Source organism: Ictidomys tridecemlineatus, chromosome 2, assembly GCF_052094955.1.
Source record: "Ictidomys tridecemlineatus isolate mIctTri1 chromosome 2, mIctTri1.hap1, whole genome shotgun sequence".
Classification (NCBI taxonomy): domain Eukaryota; kingdom Metazoa; phylum Chordata; class Mammalia; order Rodentia; family Sciuridae; genus Ictidomys; species Ictidomys tridecemlineatus.
The window spans coordinates 187,489,093-187,512,494 of record NC_135478.1 but is presented as its reverse complement, the minus strand read 5'-3'; the positions used below and the strand labels follow the sequence as shown (position 1 = coordinate 187,512,494).

Genomic DNA, 23,402 nt, shown 5'->3' with positions numbered 1-23,402 from the left:
TTCCTTTTCCCTCATTTGATAAGGCCAGTAATCTTGGTTAAACCCCACCCTCATCCAGAATGGCTGCATATTAACTAATTATGTCTGTGAAGACCCTATTTCCGAATGAAGTCACTGTTAGGTTTGGATGTGAGGTGTCCCCCAAAAGCTCAGGTATGAGACAATGCATAAAGGTTCAGAGAATAAATGATTGGGTTACAAAAGCCTCAACTCAATCAGTGAATTGATCCCCTGATAGGAATTAACTGAGTGGTAACTGAAGTGGTAGGGTGTGGCTGGAGAAGGTGGAAATTGGGGTGTGGCTTCGGTGTATATATTTGTATCTGGAGTGTGGAGTCCCTCTCTCTGTTTCCTGATCACTGTGATGTGAGCTGCATCCCTTGACCACCCTCTCTAGCCATAATATTCTCCTTCAACTCAACTCGAGCTATGAGAAATGGAATCAGCCTTCTATGGACTAAGCCCTGTAAAACCGTGAGCCCTCAAATAAACCTTTCCTTCTTTACAGTTGTTCTGGTCAGGTCCTTTAGTCCTAGCAGTGAAAAAGCTGACTAAAACAGTCACATTCTGAGGTTCAGCATAAAACTGAATTTGTTAATGGTGGTATGTGAAACTACCAGCATAGATAATTAGCTGTTACTCTCTTCTTATTTTTGAAGTATTTAGAGTATTATTTTAATCAGACAAATGTAAAATAGGAATATGTAGATAATAAGTCAGTTTAGGTGAAGTAACATGTCATGGATTGAGATTAATGGTAGTACTTAATTTTGCCAAACCAAGGAGTATAGCACAGTAAGACATGGCAGGAGAATAACCTGCAACTTAATGGGTAAAAAGTGTAAGTTGTCTGTCATCAAATAAAAATGTCTACAGTAACTATTACCTCAAGATTCTCTTGTAAACATAAACTGTTGCAAAATATCTTCAGTTGAGTGAGAAAAATTGTCTCCTTTCGTCATGATGTAAGAGCACTTAAATGGGGTAACATACATAAAGCCCCCTGAACAATTTTTGGAGGTTAGTAAAGGCAAAATAAACTGAAATTTTTCTCTTACAATTGCTTATGAAGTTTTTATACAGGCAACAAGAGAAAGTATTTTATGAGAATTTCAGAAAACAATGCATATGCAAACTTTAGATTTTCATGATATTTTTCAGCCACTTTTAGTGAGCATTTTATGCTAAGTTAGTTGGTTTTACTGTCTTTTCTATATTAATCAGCTCACCCTAAATATGTTATCTACTGAGTTACTATTTTTTTCACCTCTTAGATACATATATGAGTAACATGTTAAATTTGGCATGCATTTCCTTAAGGAACTTGTTGGGTGTGTGGGGGACTCCCCACTGAAGTTAAGTTTCAGCCTCGCGAGAACATCACGAAATCCCTTACCCCTCACTCTCCTCTCAGAAGGGCCCCAAGCGGAAAAGCGCCAAATTCAAAAGTTTTCTCTACCAATCCCCACTGGACACAGTGTCCCCTTGCCATTCCTGAGTCACCCTGCCAACCAGCACCTGCCACATTGCCTACATAACCCTTCTTAAGCTGAAGCTTGTAAGCTAATGCTCTCTGCCCTCTTCCTCTTCTTTCTCTCCTCTCTCTACTTTCTCTCTGCTCTCTTCCTCTGCTTTCTTTCTCTTCCCTTTTCCTCTTCTCTCTGCTCTCTGACTCTCCTTTTCTTCCCCTTCGGGTAGCCCCTCAATAAAATCTCTTGGTTGAATCTTCATCTCAGTGAGTCACTCACCTTTCAGGACTAATATGCAAGAATTTTATAAAAAGACTGGGGCAGGAAATCCAAAAGTTCAACCTCTCAGTGAGAGACCCCAACATAGGAACATGAAAATTCAAGTCTTGCACATAAACCACAAGATGTTCTAGTAGATAACTCGGAGGAAGTAGGCTTGAGCAAACGCTTAAGCAAACCAAACACTTAAGCAAACGGGGAACAAGGTACAAACAGGAACAGAAAGGAGGAACAGAAGGGACAGGGTGCAACCTTATGGTTTTTCCGAGAACATAAAGTGGAAAAACAAGTTTACCCCCCAGGTGACCTAATGGCTGGATTCAGAGGAACCAATAGAATGACTGTTGCTGTGCTAAGCTGAGAACTGACCCCCAATTCCCTATAAAAGGACTGTACCCTAAAGCCTGGTGTGCCAGTTCACCGAAGCTTCGGCTGAGGTATTGCTGAGCACCCGCAGGTGCCTGTGTAGTAATAAACTGCCTCTTGCTTTTGCAGCCAGCATCTCGTGTGTTTCATTCCAGGCTGGGGATCTGTGGGTCTTTCATCAGAATGTTTTGCCATGAGTCCTACCAGCTGGATGAAGTATTTGTCTCTGAGTAAGCATTGTCCTTGCTAGTGTGGCTGACTTTCTTTTTCACTCTACCATCTGCTTGACATTGCCACTAGAGTTCCTTCATATACTCTTGGTCTTGGAAGAATTTTTCCAGCTATTTCATTGCTTTCCTTGACTTCCTTTCTGCTTATCTTCCAATCAACAACCCAGTTCTTTATTTTGACTTTGAGTTGCTGCATTTTCTGGCTTTGTTACATATTCAGATTCACTTTAAAGTCATACTTAGTGGTTTTTAGGTTCTAAAATCTGGTTTTCTCCCAGCTTCAATTTCCATGCAGAGTTGTGGCCTTGTGTCAGGAAGCTGCTGCACATGGTGAGTGTTTGATAAACTGTTGTAGATTTGATTTCTTGACTCTATAGGTCCTTGATGCTTACTGTTTTTCTACTGTCAGTTCTGTGATTTGGCTAGTTGTATTTAAGCAATTAGTAATAAACACACAAAAATGACGGGAAGATTGTATTGTGCTTCACTGTATCTAACTGTCTATTCATTTTTGTGGAGGCCATCCTTGATCTTCTTTTAGAGACAGAAAATATGTTGTACATAAATACGAAGAAACATTTTAACTAGAGAATAACAAATAGCCCAGTCAATAGATATTTTATCCCAAATATCTAGATAGTTTCCAATATAAATATGCTTTGGTGTCAAACATTAGAATATAATCAGATATAATATAACAATATATTGTTAACCATGTGGAAACTTTAAACTCATAGATATTTTTCTTGTCATGGTTATTATCCAATGACATTCAGTGTTAAAGGAGATAATATAGAGAGGTAGTAGGAATAGTAATTTAAGGTAATAAAGTTATACATTAAAATAGCTGTCTCAGTCTAGTTGGAAAATCATATACAAATACCCTAGGTTGAGTAATTTATAAATAACAGAAATTTATTGCTCATAGTTCTGGAGGCTGGGAAGTCCATGATCAAGATGCCAGCAGATTCCATGTCTGAAGATGACATGCTTTCTGCAACAATAAATAAGGTGGTATCTTCTAGTTGTGACCTCAATTAGCAAAATGAACAAGGGGGCTCACTCATGACTCTCTTAAAAGGGCACTAATATTATTCATAGGGTAGAGACCTCACTAGTTAATTAATCCTCAAAGGCCAACATTGATATTAGGTTTCAACATATAAATTTTGGGGGTCACTAACATTTACACCATAGAATTATCTAAAATGAAGTCATTGTGGTAATTACTTTTGTTTGTTTGTTTGTTTGAGTACCGGGGGTTAAACTCAGGTTACTGGGCCACTGAGCAACATCCCCAGCCCTATTTTGCATTTTATTTGGAGACAGGGACTTACTGAGTTGCTTAGTGCCTCACTTTTGCTGAGACTGGCTTTAAACTCAAAATCCTCCTGCCTCAGCCTCCCAAGCCACTGGGATTATAGGCCTGCATCACTGTACCTGATGATAATTACCTTTTTATATCAATGTTTACTTTTAAAACCATAAGAAGTCTGTTTTACTTAGGTAGAGTATTTCTAAAAATTAATACATTTTTTTCTGCCATATAAGAAGAATCAAAATATCACATGATACCCCATAAGTATGTACAATCCATTATGTGTCAGTCAAAAATTTTTAAAGAATACCGAAAAAGAAGTCTAAAAATAATACTTAATTAGTTTGGCAAGACTGACACTTTTAAAACAAAACTATTTTGAAAGAATTTACTCTTTAGTGTACATTCTCATATTGCTAATGAAAAATTTGCTATCATAATGAATGTATGTTTCCACAAATGTATGTATAAAAGATAGCTTTTCTTCACAAGTTTTATTTTAACTTTAATAAAATCTAAAAATGCTATTAAAGTCCAAGCAGGTTTAGAATGTCAACAATAAAGGGATAGTCTCTCTGCCTGTAGCATTTTAGTTTTTTTTTTTTAATTTCATGATCTTTGTATGCCATGCACATTTTCAATAAGGATATTAGTTTTTATATTTTGCTGCTAAGTTTTTAAGACACAATTTGAACAATCATTCAGGGATGGTAAATATAAATAAAATATTTAATATGCAGAATTTTGAGTAATCATTTGGATTTATCTTGGGGTTTAAGTTTTCAACTCCCTTTTGTGCTAGTAGTCATTCACTCACATCCTTGTGCGTAGGAACTTACAAGCTTTGTTTCTTTCATGGAGGTGGTACTAGCATTGAGTTAATGAACCAGCGCATTGGGCATTATTCAAGTTATTCTTTTCTCCATGGTCTTGAAAATTGATAGAAGATAGTACATTTTGCTTATTCAAAAAAATTATAAAATCCCTATGCTAGATTTAGGTTATGCTGACTGGGGGCTGGGAAGGAAATATGTGTCTAGATTAATGGGACATTTTTTAAGGGGTGGGCTATTTGGAAGAGAAATGAGAGTTTAACATTCCCTTAGCATTTATTATATGTTAGCCTATAAATATGAATGTTAACACTGTCTTTTGTTGCTGGCCCTATATACCTCTCATCTTACCCCTTCAGTATTGCTTACTTCAAATTTTTCCCCATATTGGTAACACATAGCTACTGTTTTGGTCGGCTTTTTCACTGCTATGACCAAAAAAACCCAACAAGAACAATTTTAGAGGAGGAAAAGTTTATTTGGGGCTTACTGTTTCAGAGGTCTGAATCCATTGATGGTCAACTTCATTCCTTCGGACCTGGGGTGAGTCAGGACATCATGGTGGAAGGGTGTGGTGGAGGAAAGCAGCTGGGAACATGGAAAGAAGCTGAGAGAGGGAAAGAGAGAGAGAGCTCTGTTTAATAAGAACAAAATACATACTACAAAGGCACATTCCCAGTGACCCACTTCCTCCAGCCACACCCTGCCCAGCCCACATGTACCAGTTAATCCAAGTCATGGGATTAACACAATGAATAACTTAAGACTCTCATCATTTCACCTCTAAACTTTCTTGCAATGTCTCACACAAGAGCTTTTGGGTGACACCTGATATCTAAACTGTAACACCTACTGAGCAGATCTCTTTCTCTCAATGTAAATCAATTATTTACCTTCTTTTTTTAAAAAAATTCTCTGTATCCTACAAGAAGGAGGCAAACATTTAAACTACACTCTGACCCATCTGGGCCTCCACCCTCACTGAGCTCACCAGCCAGCTCATGGTTCATGGTGTAGTAATGAAACACCTCTGGGACTCTGTATCTCCATAGTCTTTCTATCTGTTTCTACTTTCTGGAACACCTTCTCAGACAATCTTTCCTGAATGTTAGTTGGGCTAAGTGTCTCTGCTCTCACCTTTCACAGGGTCTTGAGTATCTTTCTGGTTGTCGGGACAATGTGACTGACAATCCTGGCCTCAAACGAGGTTTAATCTTACTCTGCCCTTTACTATCTAGGTAAGATTAACCTCCCCAAACCTCCCATTTCTCTTTAGTAAAATGGGCTATTCATAATAATAGTGCTTAGCTTAGAATTGTCAGGGACTTAGTGCTTATAAATCATTCTAGCACATATATTTATATGTAATAGACGTATATATAATAGAGGCTTCAGTAATCATGGTTTCTGGTTTTTTTGGGAGTACTGGAGATTGAACTCAGGCTCTTGACCACTGAGCCACTTCCCCAGACCTATTTTTTTTTGTATTTTATTTACAGACAGGGTCTCACTGAGTTGCTTAGTGCCTTGTTCTTACTGAGGCTGGTTTTGAACTTGTGATCCTCCTGTTTCAACCTCCCAAACTTCTGGGATTATAGTTGTGTCCATCATGCCAAGCTCAATAAAAATGTTTTAATTTATTTTTATCATTAATTATAATGAGTGTGGCATCTTTTGTATTATTTTATTATTATTATTATTATTATTATTCATCTGCCCCGTGAGTTCATTTCCTTTCTAGATTGTCTATTTCTATAAAGCAGTTGTCATACTCATGTGATTCCTCAGCGACATGAACTTTAGTGGGGCACAATAGAAAGTCAATAAATGTTAGATGATTCCCATATTCCCCACTTAAAGTGTAAATTGGTATTAAAGAATAGCATTCTAGACTTTGTACAATAGATAAGAAAAGTGTGTCTTCATTGTCTGGAGGTCAGAAGATATGTTCATGTACTTTTTCAGTGACTTCGGTGTAGCTGCCACAGAGTATTCCTGGGGTTTCTGGCAGCCATTCTCTGCTCTTTCTGTGAGAACAAGACTCTTTGGCCTTACATTCTTTAACCTTTAGCAGGCACTTAAAATAAAAATATTAGAAGAAGGTACTTAAACATCTAACTCCTATTTTTAAGTTTATAATTAAATAATATGATCATTTTATTGTAAGTGTATATTGATAGCATTATTTATTTTATTCCTTTGTTTAAGCTATGAAAGTAGAATGGTAGACAGTCTGTTTTATAATAGATTCTTTATTTCAAATGTCAATAGATGTTTCATTTTTCTAAATTTTTATTTTTTCAGATTTAAAAGATTGTATGAATTTTTCACTTTTACAAAGGCAATATTGTTAAATAGTTTAAGTAGGTTTCTTTGTATTATTTAGTAACTTGTCTTTAATAATTGTTTATTTTGCAAAGATGAAAGAGTTCTTTGTGGGTAAAATAATTTCTTTTAATTTTGGCAGAAATGATCAGTTCTGTTGGTGTAAATGTATGACTTTAAACTTAAAACCAAGATTGTTTAGTAGATATGGATGGAGATTGACTATAAAATTCTATTATCCAAAATATCTAGAATATTGATACATTTTTAGTTATTAATATTCCATGTCTTCTCTTATAGTTTACTTTTTCATTGCGTAGTGCTTCATTTTTCTTACTTTTCTTTGGAAAAGCATTAGCGTATAATTTTGTAACGTACAACCTAACCATGTATCTGTATAGCATCTCATTTCTCATGTGGTGATGAGTGATTAATTATAAAGGATTCTCCCTTGTTTTCTTATACAATACCTAATGTATTCATGATTTAGTATTCTGAAGTTATTTAGAAGGGATACTTTTTTGAAAATAGAATGTTTGTCATTTTTTTTTTGTTCTTATTCTAGCTTTTTCTCTAACTCAGTGCATGCATATTAGCCCTCTCCTCTTTGCAAGACTCAAAGAAATTTAAAAGGAAGTATGGATGTTACAAAAAGGAAAAAAAAGTGTTTTTTCATCTACTATATTGGGCTTATTAACTAGGGAGGGCTCTGCAAATCAGACTGACAAAAGACAAATCAACATGAGAAGAACAGAAATTTTCTAATGTGGGCATCATGCATAATACATGAAAATCATAATGATGAGTAACTCAAAGAGGTGGTTAGAACTTAGGGCTTATCAAGTATTATAATAAAAGAAAAATTTGTAGAGAAGTAATGTGGAGAAGAAAGACTCTTTAGGCTTTTGAAGGCAATAAATCTGAGGAAGGTAAAATATGGGGGAAACTAATGGAAGACAAGGATTGTTTTAGCAATAACAATGCTTATTATGTTGGTTCCTCTGGTAACTTCTCTGGTCCCAGAGTGTAGAATTGTTTCCAATGATTAATGCTAAGAGCCATAGCCAAGTAAAAATGATGCATGGCATTTTTGGTTGTAATGTGACACCAGCAAGCCATTGAGATGATAGGATTATGTTAAGATCTGCATTCAAATGGATATTAGAACCCTGCTGTCCACCTTGGCCTGCTACTTTGGAGCTCTAGCGGGACTCCCAAAGAGTTCCCATTGGTTGGGAAAGTGCGGTAGGAGGGAATTCTGGAGGAGGGATTTCCTGTTTGGAGTAGTGTGGCCAGGAAAGCGCCACGTGTGTGGGTCAGCATATTTCCTGGGAGCATACAGGGTATTGGCGGGAGTTTCAAAAATAAAGTTTGTTCCTGTTTGAGTGGCTCATGATTTTGTGCCCAGCCAGACTGGGACAGATTAAGAATTCTCTGTCCTTTCTGGTGAAAGTCAGGGTAGGCACAGACTTTCTTGTGGGTTTTTTTTTTTTTTCATTTCAGTTGCTTTCAGAACAATATCTCTTATGTCTAAGTTGCATATTTTGGGGTGGTGTACTTTGAACTCCTTTGTGGACATTTCACCTTAGAGAATTTGTTCATACTGTCCTTTGTTCATACCAAATAGCCTGAATAAATGACACATATTTTAGAATACAAGGTGTGTGTGTGTGTGTGTGTGTGTGTGTGTGTGTGTGTGTGTGTGTGTGTGTTTGTGTATGTTGGGGGAGAAATAGCGAGACATTCAAATCAAACCCAACACTTTGTTGTCAAGAGGAGCATCCCACAAAGGAACCAAGCATATACACACATAAACACATATGAAGGAGAATTTTATACATTCCATACTATAAATTATCACATGTGAAGCTAAATCACCAGGAATTAGTTCAAGTAATAGATTTGGGAATTCAAGTGGTAGCTGTCTTCAAGATAATTATTTAAGCAATGACATTTTCCCACTAAACTGAAAGCAACAAATTGTTAGCACATTTTCTTAAATTGAAAATCACCCAACTCTTTATGTCTGGTGCTTAGTTGAACACAACTAAGCAAGTTCATTCAGTTAAAAGTGTCTGGAAAATCATTTGTTTTATTGAACCTCCTTTTGTAATTGAAAAGTAATGCAAATGACTGGTTCTTTTAGGAATAGATGTCTAATGGATAAATATTTGGGACAATTTGACATGAGAGCCGGTAGTATGAATGATTTTTTTGGTATGCCAAATGTTCATATCAACTTAGTTTAATATGGAATGTGAAGAATGTTTTTAAGAAATTAATTTGCATTTTAGTATTGAATAATAAGAAACTAAGTTAACATCATTGTTGTCTTGAACAGGTTCAGGTGAAATACTTGTTTACATGTCCTTTGGTCATTCAGCAAATGATATTTTTAGGAACGATGTCTCTGATGTTCAGTATTTAATTGGATGCTACTTGGCAGAATTTCACTGTGGACAAAAAAATCTGGACAAATATTTTAGCCAACAGTGAGAAAGAAATAATTTGGTATTGAGAAAACTTCTCAGATCTAATTTCTTAGAGAAATATGCCTGCTCATAGTCAAGCATTAACTATATCTTTATTATTTACTGTCATCGATCCAACCTGTGGAGCCTAGCTGCCACTATCTCTGATATGCATTTAGAAGGGCTGCTGTCCAACTGTCCACAAGTTGGACATTTCCATGACTCTATGACCATTTACTACTCTTCTAGTAGGATACATGTATTCCCTTCCTCTGAAGGTCTGTTCTGGGTATACTTTTCAGGTGATGATTTTCAACAGTCCCTGTCAGAAGTGACCTGGTCAATCCCATTCTGGTTTCACCCAATTGGGAAAAAAAATGAGCAACACTGAACAGGACATGGAAGCATTTGTGGATGTATTCACTTACTTCTCCCTTCAAACACATTTCTGTCCCCCACTTCTTCTGCTTCTTTCAAGAACTAGTATGGCCTCTGGAAAGAGTCTTGTTCAAATGCCAACTCCACTATTTACTCTCCATGTGTTTTCATAAAAGTGTCTCTCATTTCCAAGACTTAGTTTACCATTTGTAAAACATAAATAATAAATAATTCCATAAGGTTTTTGTTGTGAAGAAATGGATTTTGCATGCAATATGTTTGTTTGGTACAGTATTTATAGGTAGCTTGTACTCATAATACTAATTGTTATTATTTTACTTTTTCCTCTCTGCTGCCAAAAATACTTAGTGGCATATGGCATGATGGTAATTGACAAGCAAGAAGACTAATAAGAAATATTATGGGAAGAAATATAAAATGTTTCCCAAAATGAACACTTCTTAAGCAAGAAGTACTACTGTAAAATTAAGAAGAAACAAATGTCTTTACCTTTTGGTAGTGGTATGCTGCTTAACTATATATGAAAATGTATATTTTTAGATGCACTCTTGCAAAATGCCCATTTATTTTGGATTATATTTTTAGAAATAGGTACTGACAATATATGAAAAGAGGGGAAGTACTGAATTTGAAAATATAAGCAGGAGATTTCAGATTCTGTCCTACTTCCTGAGAGAGCCAAATTTTCTTCCTATATTTTCCAGGAAAATCTTTCATAGTAAAGTTCAATCTCTCATTGGCCATTGATCCAGAATAAACTGCTAAGTAGCATTCTCATAGTTAAATTGATTTCTGAAATCTATGATGATTATGTTGAAGACATATTTGTTTGTTTTTTTCTTTTTATCCTAGTGATTTTTGTCAAAATGTGCTTTCAATATTCACTTTGATGGCAAATAAAATGCTGTCACAGCACTTCTAAGCTGCTGTCAATGCAAGTTTGTAGTAAATAGCATTGTAATATCAATGCATGACCAAGAAGGGGACACAATGTCAAAGATATACTCAGAATGGCTATATCACAAATTATGGGAAATGCATATTTATGTGGACTTATTTAGGATGTCAAAACTGAGTCATGCAAATGTTATAATACTAAAAGAAAAGAAGTCAAGTCAGAGTAAACTTTGTTAAAGCTTATGTAAATTCTACTGAATAAAGGAAGTTTCAAGTTATGGGAGTCAAGGTGCCTTCAGATTGATTATAATTTTGCTATCATATCTCCCATGACAACTCTCCAAGAATCCCATGGATAGTTCTTTATGTTTTGGGACCTGAAAGGTTTAATGGAAGCAATTCACTAGCTCTCCCATCATGGTTTGCCAGGAAACTTATAATTTCACGATGGAGGTGAAGTTAAGCTGCCTTAGTTCCAAGGCCTGCCTACCATAATGGCTCTCTTGCTTCCAATCTTCTCTTCTGCTTTAGTCCTGAAGAGTAGAAATGAGAAGTTAAATCTACTTTAGGACTCTCCACATGGAGAAGAAGAGCATCTGTGTAAAGTCAACTGATTTCTGCTATTATAATACATTCCTTTGGGCTAAGATTTTATAATGCCATTGTTATAAAGGAAAGAAACCCATCAGACCTTGCACATGATTATTGAAGTGGTTTTCGAAATGTGGTTGGTGGATAGTGTGTATCTGAATTCCTTAGGGTGCTTGCAGGAAAAGTATACTTCTAGTTGGATCTTTGTTCAACTGAGTCAGAGTATTGGGGTATTTCCTCCCTGTCAGTATGTCCTGAGAAGGCCTAGCCACTGTAAAATATACCTTTTCTCTGAGCTAAGAAAGACCTAGTCATTAATCACCTTGGGCTGCAGGTCTGGCAGTCATTTCTATCTCTGCTTGGTTTACAGAGTAATATCTCTCTATCTTGACAGTGTCTACTATTGAATATTTTTCAAAAGTCCTTTGAAAAGGCATTAAGTAGATAAAGATCTCTGTTGCTCCTTTTCACCAGCTCATTCACTGTCTTTCCCAGACAAATTGGGAAGAAGCACTACTTAAAGCTTGCATATATTTTGAATTTCATTCTTGCAAGTGAAGGTGACCATATAATTTATTGTTCCAGTTGGGCCACCCTTGAGATGGAAGGAGAGTGCTGTTAGTTATTATGCTGAGCTGTAGAAGAAAATCAAGACCCTCCCAAAGAAACCTAGACATATGGTCATCTTAGCTACTTGCTTAAAACAGTAATAACAATCAAAATTTACCAGTCAATTATAGTTACCAATCACAACTTTTTAATCAATTGTTCTGACACTTTATCTATGAAGTCAATTATAATTCTTTCAGAATAATTTCCTCCTTCACCTTCCTTCAACCCCCCACTCACTCTCTTAAGCCCTTTTTAAAATGTACATATAAATTGCTTAACCAGAAGGATAAGAAACCTCGGATATGAATCAGAAGCCAGTGTTTTAATCTCTCTCATTTTCTTTTCTGTACAATAGAACTCATGATACTATTAATTATATGCTTCTTTTACTTAGATTGGTGAAGTTGAAGGGTGAGGGGACTTGGGATCTACTTTTAAATTAAATCTATTTTTATTTAATTATCACATAAATTTTAGCATTAATATGTTCTAGGCATAAAAATAGGAACTAGAATCTGTCTCCTAGAGAGAGAAATGTATATACTAAAGAGTATAAGAAGTGAAATTCTGTGGAACCAGGTATGGTGGTAGCAAAAATTTTATACAAGATCTCATAGAATTCTCATAGAAGTTTACCTGCATCTCTCTGGATCCAGGAACTGGAGAGTGTTTGAGTCTCTATGCTCCCTTTCTAGCTTCCTCTGAGAAGCTACATGGTCTTTCATCTCCATTTATTTCTGAGTTTGTTCCTTCCCTATCCCTCACCACCTTTCTTCCACTTGTATAGGATTATTCATTATCACTTCTCAGCACCAGGACCTGCCGCATGTATATAGCATTTCATTTGAAGTCTCAACTGACTTTTTATTCCCCTTTTTTTGGTAGCTTTGGTACTTGTAGCAATTAAAGATCAATGATTTTAAAATCTATTTAAGAGAGAATATTTATATATGCTGATACATTTTTTTCAAAGGTATAAAATATTATGATATGTATTTTTCAAAGGTATAATATATTATGATATGTATCCCTTTATCTTTTTAAAATAAAGGGATACATATCATATTGTACATAATATATATTAACTTTCCTTATGTATGCATAATATATATTATACTAAATATTCTCAAGATTAAGCCATTTGACTTGGCCATTTAAGTAATCTTTTTTTCTCATTTTGAATAACTTTTAAAAATAGCTCAACTAGTTATTTTAAATAATTTTTTTGAATTTTTTTCATTGACATTTAGGGATTGTACATTATACCTCCTATCCACCTGCACTCCTATACCCATTAATCACCATCTCTTTATTCTGCCTTCCTTGAGACCCTACCCAGACTCTGATAACTTCTATTCTATTCTCAGCTTCCATATCATCAACATTTTAGCTCATATAGACAAGTGAGAACATGTGGTATTTGACTTTCTGTGGCCTGACTTATTTTACTTAACATATTGCCCTCCAGTTTCATTCATGTTGCTACAAATGGCAAGATTTCATTTTTCTTTATGGTTGACTAATGTACATTATCTATCTCTCTATCTATCTACATTTTCCTATCTATTCATTCATCAGTGGAAACATAGATTGAATCCATATCTTGACTATTGTGAGTGAGTCTACAATAAATATAAAAATACTGATGTTTTCTCAATGATATATACCAGTAATGGGATTGTTGATCATATGGCAGTTTGATTTCTAGTTTTTGGAGGAACTTTCATACTGTTTTCCATAATGAATATGCCAGTTTATATTTTCAATATGCCAGTACAAAAGTTCTACTTAGTTTGCATCTTTGCCAGTGTTTGTCACTTCTCTCTCTCTCTCTCTCTCTCTCTCTCTCTCTCTCTCTCTCTCTCTCTCTCTCTCTCTCCCTTTCTTCCTGTCTTTCTTTCTTTTGCAGCACTAAGGATGGAACCCAGGGCCTCATGCATAGTTGGTAAGTGCCCTACCACTGAGACACAACCCCAGCACTTTTTATTTTATTTTTGAAACAAGATCTTGCCAAATTGCCTAAGTTGCCTTTAATTTGCAATCCTCCTTATTTAACCTCCCAAGTAACTGGGATTATAGGTATAGATCACTACATTTGGCTATTACTATAGGTTCATGTTGGATATTATTTGATTAAATTCTTGCCATTTACATTTTGATGTGGAAGAGACAGAATCAATCTGATTCACCTGTTATTATTATTTTTAAAATAAATCTCAAGTCACTAGTTATTGGATAGCCTATGGTTTGTTTTTTACTTAAATTATGATTTAAAACTAAATGGAAAGTTGGAGATAGCAAAGTACTTAATATTGCTTAGGTTGTTAAATTCTGTCTTTAATAAAGATTATAGCTGGAACTATAATGTCAGAAATATGCTGTCGTCATTGAAATTACTTTAATATTACTTATATATGACTCTTTTTCATGGTAATAAAACATGATTTTTGATTGTTCTAATTTTTTTAATTGATTATCCCCTTCTCATTGTAAAATTTCTTTTAATTAAAAAAGGTTTTTCAATTAACAAAAGTTTTTTCAAAAGATAAATTGCTCAATTTAGATCTGTTTAGATTTTTTAAATGTGTTACATTAATAGCATGTGAAAGATTATATCAAATTAATCTGGATATTGCTAATTCAAAACTAATTTGGTTTTATGCCAAAGATTACCATTTTCTTACATCTACTTCCTTTATCAGCATTTAAAAGGCATTCCTTTTATATTTGGAAGTTGTTATAAAGTCATATTTGATAAATGTTTAATAAAGACTTTTTATCTTCAGGCAGATCTATGAAATATTATGTCATCTTTGAGTTGCTATAGCTGAATGACAGAACTCTAGTTATCATTAAGGGCATTTCACATAGTAATAAATTAAAACTATAGACTGCCATGAATGGCAAAAATGAATCCTACTAGATTTAAGGCAAATCTTTGTTTTATACCCTTCCCTTTACCAATGAAATGAAGCTATTGTCAAAGTGGCTAAAATTAAAAGACTTACAGCACAGGTTAAATATTCTTATCCAACATACTTGAGAAAAGAAATACTTTAGACTTTAATTTTTTCAGATTTGGAATAATGAGCTATAATAGAGATAGGACCCATCTCTAAGTATAAAATTCATATTTTATATATACCTTATACATGTAGCCTGAACTAATTTTATACAATAATTTTAGTGTGCTTGTGTTATGTCTGCAACATGGACAAGTATGGAATTTTCTACATGAAGTAGCATATTGTCTCACAGAAATCTCCTGATTTTGGAGTATTTTTTTCTATTCTTAATTTTTGTATTAGGGATGCTGAACTTGCAGTAATTGTTGAAAAAGATGCGAAATAGTAGAAGGCTCGTCTGGTAACATTTAATGTCAGTCTAGTATGAAAACTAATCAACATCACATTCATATTTCTCTTTAGATTCACGTATATACAACTTAAGAAACAATATTAATTACAATATTAATATTGCAAAATATTCTCCAACTGCCATGTGGCAGTATTATACTTATTGCCCGAATTTATAAATATCTTTTGAAATACAATTGTTTTCAGACAATTTGATTGTTGTTGTTGGAGAGATTATAGCCACTAAAGAAATACTAAGTACTTTGCACAAAGACAAAAGGAAAGATGGCTTGAGTGCATTTCAGGAATTTGTGAGGCCATATCCTTTGCAGGCCCAAGGGCATAGAAGGTAAATTTCTTTGAGAAAAATGTGTGAGGGAGCCCTACTTACTCAGAGGGGCCTGTGAAGGAATTTCACCATGCTCATCCACCCAACCACAGCAACTGTGATCCCAGAGATCCAAGATATTGCTCAAGCTGGCAGCAGATGGTGGCATTATTCACATGATACTGGTTCTGCAGGAATGCAGGATATTGGAGTTAAGGGGTCATAGAGGTTTCCACTAAGATTTTGAAGGAAGGCCTGGGAGACCAGTCAAAATGTTGTAGGATCACAATCCCTATGGGCTGCCCTAGAGAGGGTAATGTGTGAAACTGTGAGAAGGAAGCCAAAGCTTCATTGGAGAACCTCTGGATTAAGAGATTCCAGTAACGGAATCTTCTAAGAAAAGCTACTGGTTGAGGAGAGGGCCAGGCTAAGAGAAAGAGAGTCCACAAGCACTTGGCCTTTCCAAGGAGAGAGGACTACCCAACATCTTTGGAGAGCATATCTCACTGCTCTGTGCCCCAGATACTGGATGGGGAGTCACAGGACCTAATATTTGACTGGCTGACTTTCAGTCTTTTGTTTTGGTCCCACCCTGACTTTCTATGCCCTTATTCCTCTCTTTTGAAAGGGGTAGGTTTACTCTGTGCTACGGTATATTAGATATATGTAAATTGCTTTTGATTTTTATAGAGGCTCACAGCCAAGAGTTTTTCTTTAGTCTCAGGTGAGACTTTGGAGTTGAACTTTTGGGCAATGCTGAAACTGTTAAGACTATGAAGTCTCTTGGGAATGAATTAAATGCAATTTGCATTGTTAGATGGACATTAGCTTTAGGGGCCCAGACACAGAATGAATGGTTTGGATATGAGGTGTACTCTCTAAACACCTGTGATAGTGCAGGATATTCAGATGTGAAATGATTAGATTATGAGAGCTGAAACTTAATAATTCCATCCTAGATGGAGGAACTAACTGGGTGGTAACTGTAGGAAGGTGAGGTATAGAGGAAGTGGGTTACCAGGGGCATGCCTGAGAAGAGTTCATCTTTCCTGTGGCCCCTTCCTCTTCTTCTCTGCTTCCTGGCCACCATGAATAACACAGTATCCACAATACCCTTCCATTATAATGTTCTGCTTTATCTTGTGTCCAGAGAAATGGAGTCAATCTACCATGGGCTGAACACCCTGAAGCCATGAGATCAGAATAAACTTTTTCTCATCTAATTTGGTTTTGCTCTGTATTTTGACCACTATAATAAAAAGCTGATTAACATAAATACGTTTTAATTAGCTCAAATCTGAAACAACAATTTCTGTATAGGAGCTCTTCTAATTTTAGCCTCGTTAGCTCACTGGTCTGCAGTATTGAGGCAAAGAGATGATGATGGCTATAAACAAAAACAAAAAGTCTAAGGCATCCATACATGTACCTACATACATTCCTAACTCTTGAAATTGTAATCTAGTTTGGCAAAGAGGTGCACACCTGAAACCCAACCAACTCCAGAGGCTGAGGCATGAGAATCACAATTTGGTGAAACCTTGTCTCAAAAAGGGCTGCAGATATATCTGAGTGGTATTGCATCCCTGGGTTTAATCCCCAGTGCTGATAAAAAGCATTATAATTCATGGCATGAATTTTGAAAAGGAGGTTTATTAAATTAAAAAAAATAATATTCTCCATATACATTAATTCTTATTTATGAATGCAGAAATTTGTGAAAGATTTGCACTCTCAGTGCATTTAGTACAAGTGTTTCTAAACAAAAGTTATTTAAAAATGTCCATGCATAAAATTTAAACTGTTTTTGTTTTTCCTAAACATTGGGGCAGAGGTTAGAATAAATCTGTGAAAAGTAGGTTTTTCTAAATGTCTGAAGAACTGATAGAATTAGCTGCTTTACTTGGCTGGGAAATTTCCTCTGGAGAGTGATGATGGGCATCTGTATTGTCGGTTTCCTAAGGGATAAAGGTAGCCTGGGGTTGAGTTTTAGAAAGCAGATTAAAAACACCATGCTGTGGCCTCCACTTTTAAATCTGATTAGCTATGGGATAACTATTATCTTACCTTCTTAAGGAATTCATAGTTGTCAATTTCTAGTCTGAGGATTTTTCTGTCAAAATAAATACTTCAAATGCTAAGAAGTCAAAATGTAACAAATATATCTACCTTAATTGGAAAAATAACTTTAGTCATCTCATTTCAAAGTTCCTCATTCAAACTACGTATTTGAATAGTACAAATTGAACAAATTAGAGTTGTCTGGCACACACTCAATAAATAATATTAGTATTTAATTATTCCATTTTAAATTAATATGCACTTTAAAGCATTGCTGCACTTTTTTGCATAATGTTCTTTAAAAATTTAGAGGTGTATTAGAGGGAACACTTTTTATTTGTTTGGCTTATAAACATTGACTCACAGAAAATGGTCAGAAGATCAGACACACATGAAGGCATGTTGATTAGACAAAATGAGAGGAGACAACAAAGTAAATATCTTCTCCAGGAGGAAACCAAAACAATGGTTAGTTCTGTTTGAGAATCTATCAGTCTGGCTGACTGGCATGCAGACCAAAAATATACTCATGAGATGACTTGTTCACTTTTCAACTAATTTAAGAAATATAAAATCTTAATGACTGCATGCTGTTAAAACTCCATTTAGAAATTAGCAATTGATTCTGTGGCACATTGCAATTCTTAAGGTCTCTTCATTAGTAATGAGTGTAATTTAAGCACATTTGTAGAGCTAAAACTATGCTTTTGGATAGAGGGATAGTCGAGCTGTGAAAATTAGTCTTCTGTGGTTGTTAGGGAGAAAAACTAGCTCTATCAAGAATCTCAGGAGGGCCCTCTTTCAGTGATCCCAGCAGCTCCTCCAAGCCAAGGTATTAATGATTTAATGGTACTTCCCAGGAGTGTTGTTGTTTAAAAGAAGAAATCTATAAACAAAACAGTTAAATTAATACCGATTCAGGGAGAATTTCAGCAATGTAGAGAATACTTTTTTAAAACTATTTTTTTAACATTGGATTAAATAGGTAACTGCTTATTCTCTTTCTAATGTCTCTGTAGACACACTATATATATATATATATATATATATATATATATATATATATATATGTTTATATACATATAAACAGTATTTCATGAATATTTAAATAATGAATAAGATATAATATAATGTATATATACTAATATAACCTTATGGGGGGCCCTGTGGGATTCCATTGAATGTCTGAAGACTCTCCATTCTGTGTGTCCAGAGATACAGTGTGTGGAAATTATTGGGTTTACAACTTACTTTGCTCCACCATAGGAGTTTAACTCTCTGCATGCCCTGTCAGTACTTGACAAACATTCAGGAGCATCATCACCTTGATGTCTGTAGCTTTTCTTTCCTCTGGAACTCTGCCATGTATCTTCGAGCCAACTATCTTCCTATTGGATCAGGCACTTACTATCATTTTGCTGGGTTGTGTAGGTTCCAGTATTGCTTCCTGCTGCCTACGTGAGTGATTTCTATTCCTAAAACTTAAACTCTGCAAGGGACACAAATTTGCATTTATCCTCCTCAAAGAAATACTTCATAACCTGCCCTAAATTAAGTGTAAACTCAGAATTTATGACATTTTCATGGAAGATAAAAAAAATCAGTTACTTTTACTGAATTCTAAAAATAGTTTTATTTTTATATAAAAAAGAATTGACTTATTATATATTCCAAAAGTATGCTACATACACTGTTTTACTCCAAGTTATATATACAGGCGTCATTCTAAGGATTGATGTGTGTAAAATGTATAATCTGAAAGTTAGCTCAAAGGATCCTCTAATTACTATAAAATCATTTGTATTTATTTTTATTTTTATAGTTCAGCTCTAAAGAAGTTTTTCAAAAGACAAAACAAAACCTGACTGATATTGTAGTTAGTTCTCCTGGACTTTAGATCAGAATGTCTTTACCTTGGATACTGGAGTCCTTTTCTTGCTTATGCAAGGGCCTAGAGCTCACCTTCCCACAATCCCCTCCTCACCCCAACTCTATCACCACTGTAGGTCATCTCCATTGCAGGAATCAGAACCTCAATGAATGCCTAAGTTATTAGTTAGAGCCCAAACCCTTAACATATCTTAGTTTGTGAGGATTTCCAGTTTTCTTTGGTCTCTGGCAATTAGCAGCTCCAGAGAGTTGTGTTGTGTTTACTAATATTATTTACTATATGTTCTGGGACTTTCTTGGCCCTGAGCATTTTGTATACTAGAAGATTTCTCTCAATTTTATAATTTTATATATTAAAATGGAACCATAACTTTATTATAATGAGGATGCTTCTGTGTCCAACAATCTATACCTGATATAAGTCCATCAAGACTCTGGTAGAACCTCAGATGCCAATATTACATCTCTGAACAGGCTTCCCAGGTCCAGGTGGTCTCCTGACTTAACACAGATTCCTGGGGGAAAATTGTGGTTTTGAAAGGGAAAACACAGCTCCTGGGCATTCCTTGGTGTTTTAGTATCCATTCTCAAGAGAGACAACTTTGAAATGATTCCCCGAAGAATTAAGTAATATTTATGATCTAGAAATTCTGAAAAAGGGGTATGTGGAAATAAATGAAGAAACTACAAATAAGAATAGTGGCTATTTATTCAGAGCTTGCTACACAGAAAGGGTGTCAGCCACAGTATCTTGTGTCTAGCAGAAACTCAAAGACAAGCAGGGAAGTCAGAAAAGGATTCAGGTGTGCTCTGGTTGGAGGTTGTCTGTGTGGGAAGGTAGAGGCAAGTTAATTAGAATCAGAGCATTCTATGTGATTGGTTAAGGGAGTGTATTTATTTGACTTTCTCTAGTTTGCCTTAAATTGGCAATGGAACAGAACAGGGCAATTGTCAGTCATTGACCTGGCCAAGTTTTGACCATTGATTGCTGCAGAAGTTGTGGCTTAGTTTCCCAGGATAGTTCCTCTCAAGTTGTAGGTTGAAGTTTTCTCGTCACGTATGGGCTGGTCATTGTCAGTTTGTATATTCAGTCTTTTGTGTATAATGAAAGGAAATTTGCCTTACTAGATTTTTGGGGGTGTGGGGTGGGGTTTGCGGGGGATTGAACTCAGGTGCACTTGACCACTGAACTACATGCCCAGCCTTTTTTATTTTTTAATTTGAGACAGGGCCTTGCTAAGTGGCCTCAAACTTGTAATCCTCCTATGTCAGCCTCCAAGTTGCCAGGTTTATAGGTGTACACCCCTGATCCTGGCTGCCTTATTAATTTTTAAAAATAAACTAGAAAAAATGATGAAAAAAAGTTTAAATAGTGTAAGGACAATCAAATCCATAGAAGAAAACATAATCCAGAAGTCCATTCTGGTTTGCATGGGAAATTAAAATTTAATATGGAATGTGAGAGAATTAGCAAGTTATTTGCAACCATACTTCTATGTAATAGTATATGCTTCAAGGAAATTTCAATTGAAGAAAAACTTAAATGTAAACATTTCTAAAAATCTATCTAGATGAATATTTGTTTCGTCTCTAGATATATAGTTTAAAGATAATCATTAGTATATATCTTAAAGTGAAAAGTCTACATAGATCTAAACACACAAAATTGTAAATCCCATGCATATCAAACATTTTATATTCTTGATACAGAAAGTTGACATAGAGCAATGTTGGAGGAACCCTAAAAACCAACACAAAGCTACGAAAAGGCAAAAAAGGACAAATTATAAAAATTGTCCTGAACCTTAGTGATAGACACATAAAAAAGTTTAACCTTGTCTAAGTGTTCTGAAGACTTCATGTTCTCTTCAGTCTAGAATGGCTTTCATTAGGCCACAAACCAACTCATTCTTCAAGGCCCAGAATAAGGATAAATCTATTAAATTGTCCCTCATTCTCAAAGTCAGCATCCATCATCTTGACTCATGGTAGCCTTGGTACTTCTTTACATAGTCATCAATCTTTCCAGTGCTCTAAGGCTGTACAGAAAACATAGGCTTGGGAAGAGCACCTGTAATCAGGTTGAGATGTATCACTTGGAGGAGCCTGGATGTTGGTCCCATCAGTCTGTATGTTGTGTTCACCCAGTTAAGTCTTCACTGTCCAGACATGGGCTCTTAGATTTTGAGGCTTAGAAACTTCATCTCATTAATGTGCTTAAAAAATTGTTTTAGAGAAGCTTACTTATATTATTAAAGCTCAGAAAAATCCAGTGTGCAAAATCAAGGTGTCTATTTAGTTAATTAAGAATGTGAAGGAAGATTAGATATGTGTGTCAGTCCTAATAATGTATTTCTCTCAGTAAGCATGTTATATGGATGCCTTAAATACTCTTAGGATCAAGGGAATCAGGATAAGAGAATTATCCATGATATTTAGGTTTCTAATGACATCATTTAATGGCCACAATATGATGGCCTACATCATACTGGACATACTAAAGCACACTTTTTTTGTGTGCCCACATGACCAGCATTTATTTACCTTTGAATGTCTCTTTTTTTTCATGTTCTATTACTGCTTTAGTATAATTATAATGGGCACATTCTTTCATTTGCTGCTTGGAATTTCCAATCAAATTGTAGAATGCTGCAGACCCAAGCATTCTATTTTTTTAAGGCATCGACTTTTGCCTTTTTTATTGTTGTTTTTGTCATGTCTATAATTTGCAGGTATAACATGCTCCCATCACTATCATTTCTCAGAAGAATCAGTGAGTATGAACTGGAATCCACATGAGAGAAAAGAAGAATGTATATAATACAAACAGCCAGGCTTAGAGATTTAAATGTGCATCCTTATTATTCTTCTGACATGTCTAGGTGCCTAAAGAAGACCATATTCCTTCCATTGTGAATTGCTACTTTATGATCACTTTAGCATGGTCAAATGTTGCTTTATATTTTAAGTAAGAAGTTATACATAAGGTGGTATTTTAAAAAATGATTTTGAAGTTTTTAGTTAGCATAGAATCCTCAGTTCGTTACATACTATACAACTTCCTGTTGTGTTACACCAATCCTGATCCCTCATTTAACTGTTTTTCTAGGGCTTGGGCTCCTTTTACTCAGCTCTCTGCAAGGCTGTCCACTCTGCTTTGGATGGACCCTGAGTTGAAGGCTTTCAAGCTTATTTAAGTTGAAGTTCAAACATCGCTGCCCTTTGAGCCTTATGAAGCAAATCCAGTTATTTAAAAGATGGAGTAATACAGACATGCTGTATGGATCCTGTGACAAAGCGAGATCCTTCCACAAAGCAAGAAAGAAAGCAAGTCATTTTCTTTGGCAAATCTTTGGACCCTTATTAAGATTAAATGCTTAATCATGGAACACCATATATCACATAACCAAATAAATTTTTACAGAAATAAAAACCAGAACTTAACTCATGTATTATTAGATGCCAACATAATATGATACTTTTGCATTTGGAATAAGTAAGGATTCCTTAATAAAGACACAAAAAGCACATCTTGAAAAGATTAACTGATTGAAAAGTATTACAATTAAAAACTTCTATACATGAAATGAATCTGTTTAAAACTGAAAAGACAAATAGAAAATTGTATGTGTGACTTTGAAAACCATACATTCAATTAGGGTTAGAATGCATAACATATTAATCTTAGAGAAAATAAGCCAAACACTAAATAGACGAAAAATATTAATAGCTGATTTATAACAGAGGAAAACCAAATAACCCACCCAGAAAGATAGGAAATGATGTTTACTTCATTAACAATAAACAAAATTCGAATTTAAATTTCTATAATCATATTTATATGAAAAACAGAAAATAATGACATGTTAATGTTTATTGAGAATATGGAACAATCAGAGGTCTCATAAGCTACTATAGTATAAGTCAATATTAGTGCCAAGAGTTAGAAGAGCAATTCTTAAATATTAGTAAAGTTT

The 23,402-nt window shown here is 35.1% G+C and overlaps 1 long non-coding RNA gene across 1 annotated transcript; it reads left to right on the top strand.

The window, feature by feature from the left end:
- The first annotated feature begins 2,169 nt into the window (after positions 1–2,169).
- On the top strand, positions 2,170–22,821 carry LOC144370300 (uncharacterized). The gene is made up of 3 exons (XR_013430247.1): positions 2,170–2,344; positions 2,623–2,674; positions 22,535–22,821. It is a non-coding gene; the product is annotated as an uncharacterized LOC144370300 (long non-coding RNA).
- The last annotated feature ends 581 nt before the right edge of the window (positions 22,822–23,402 follow it).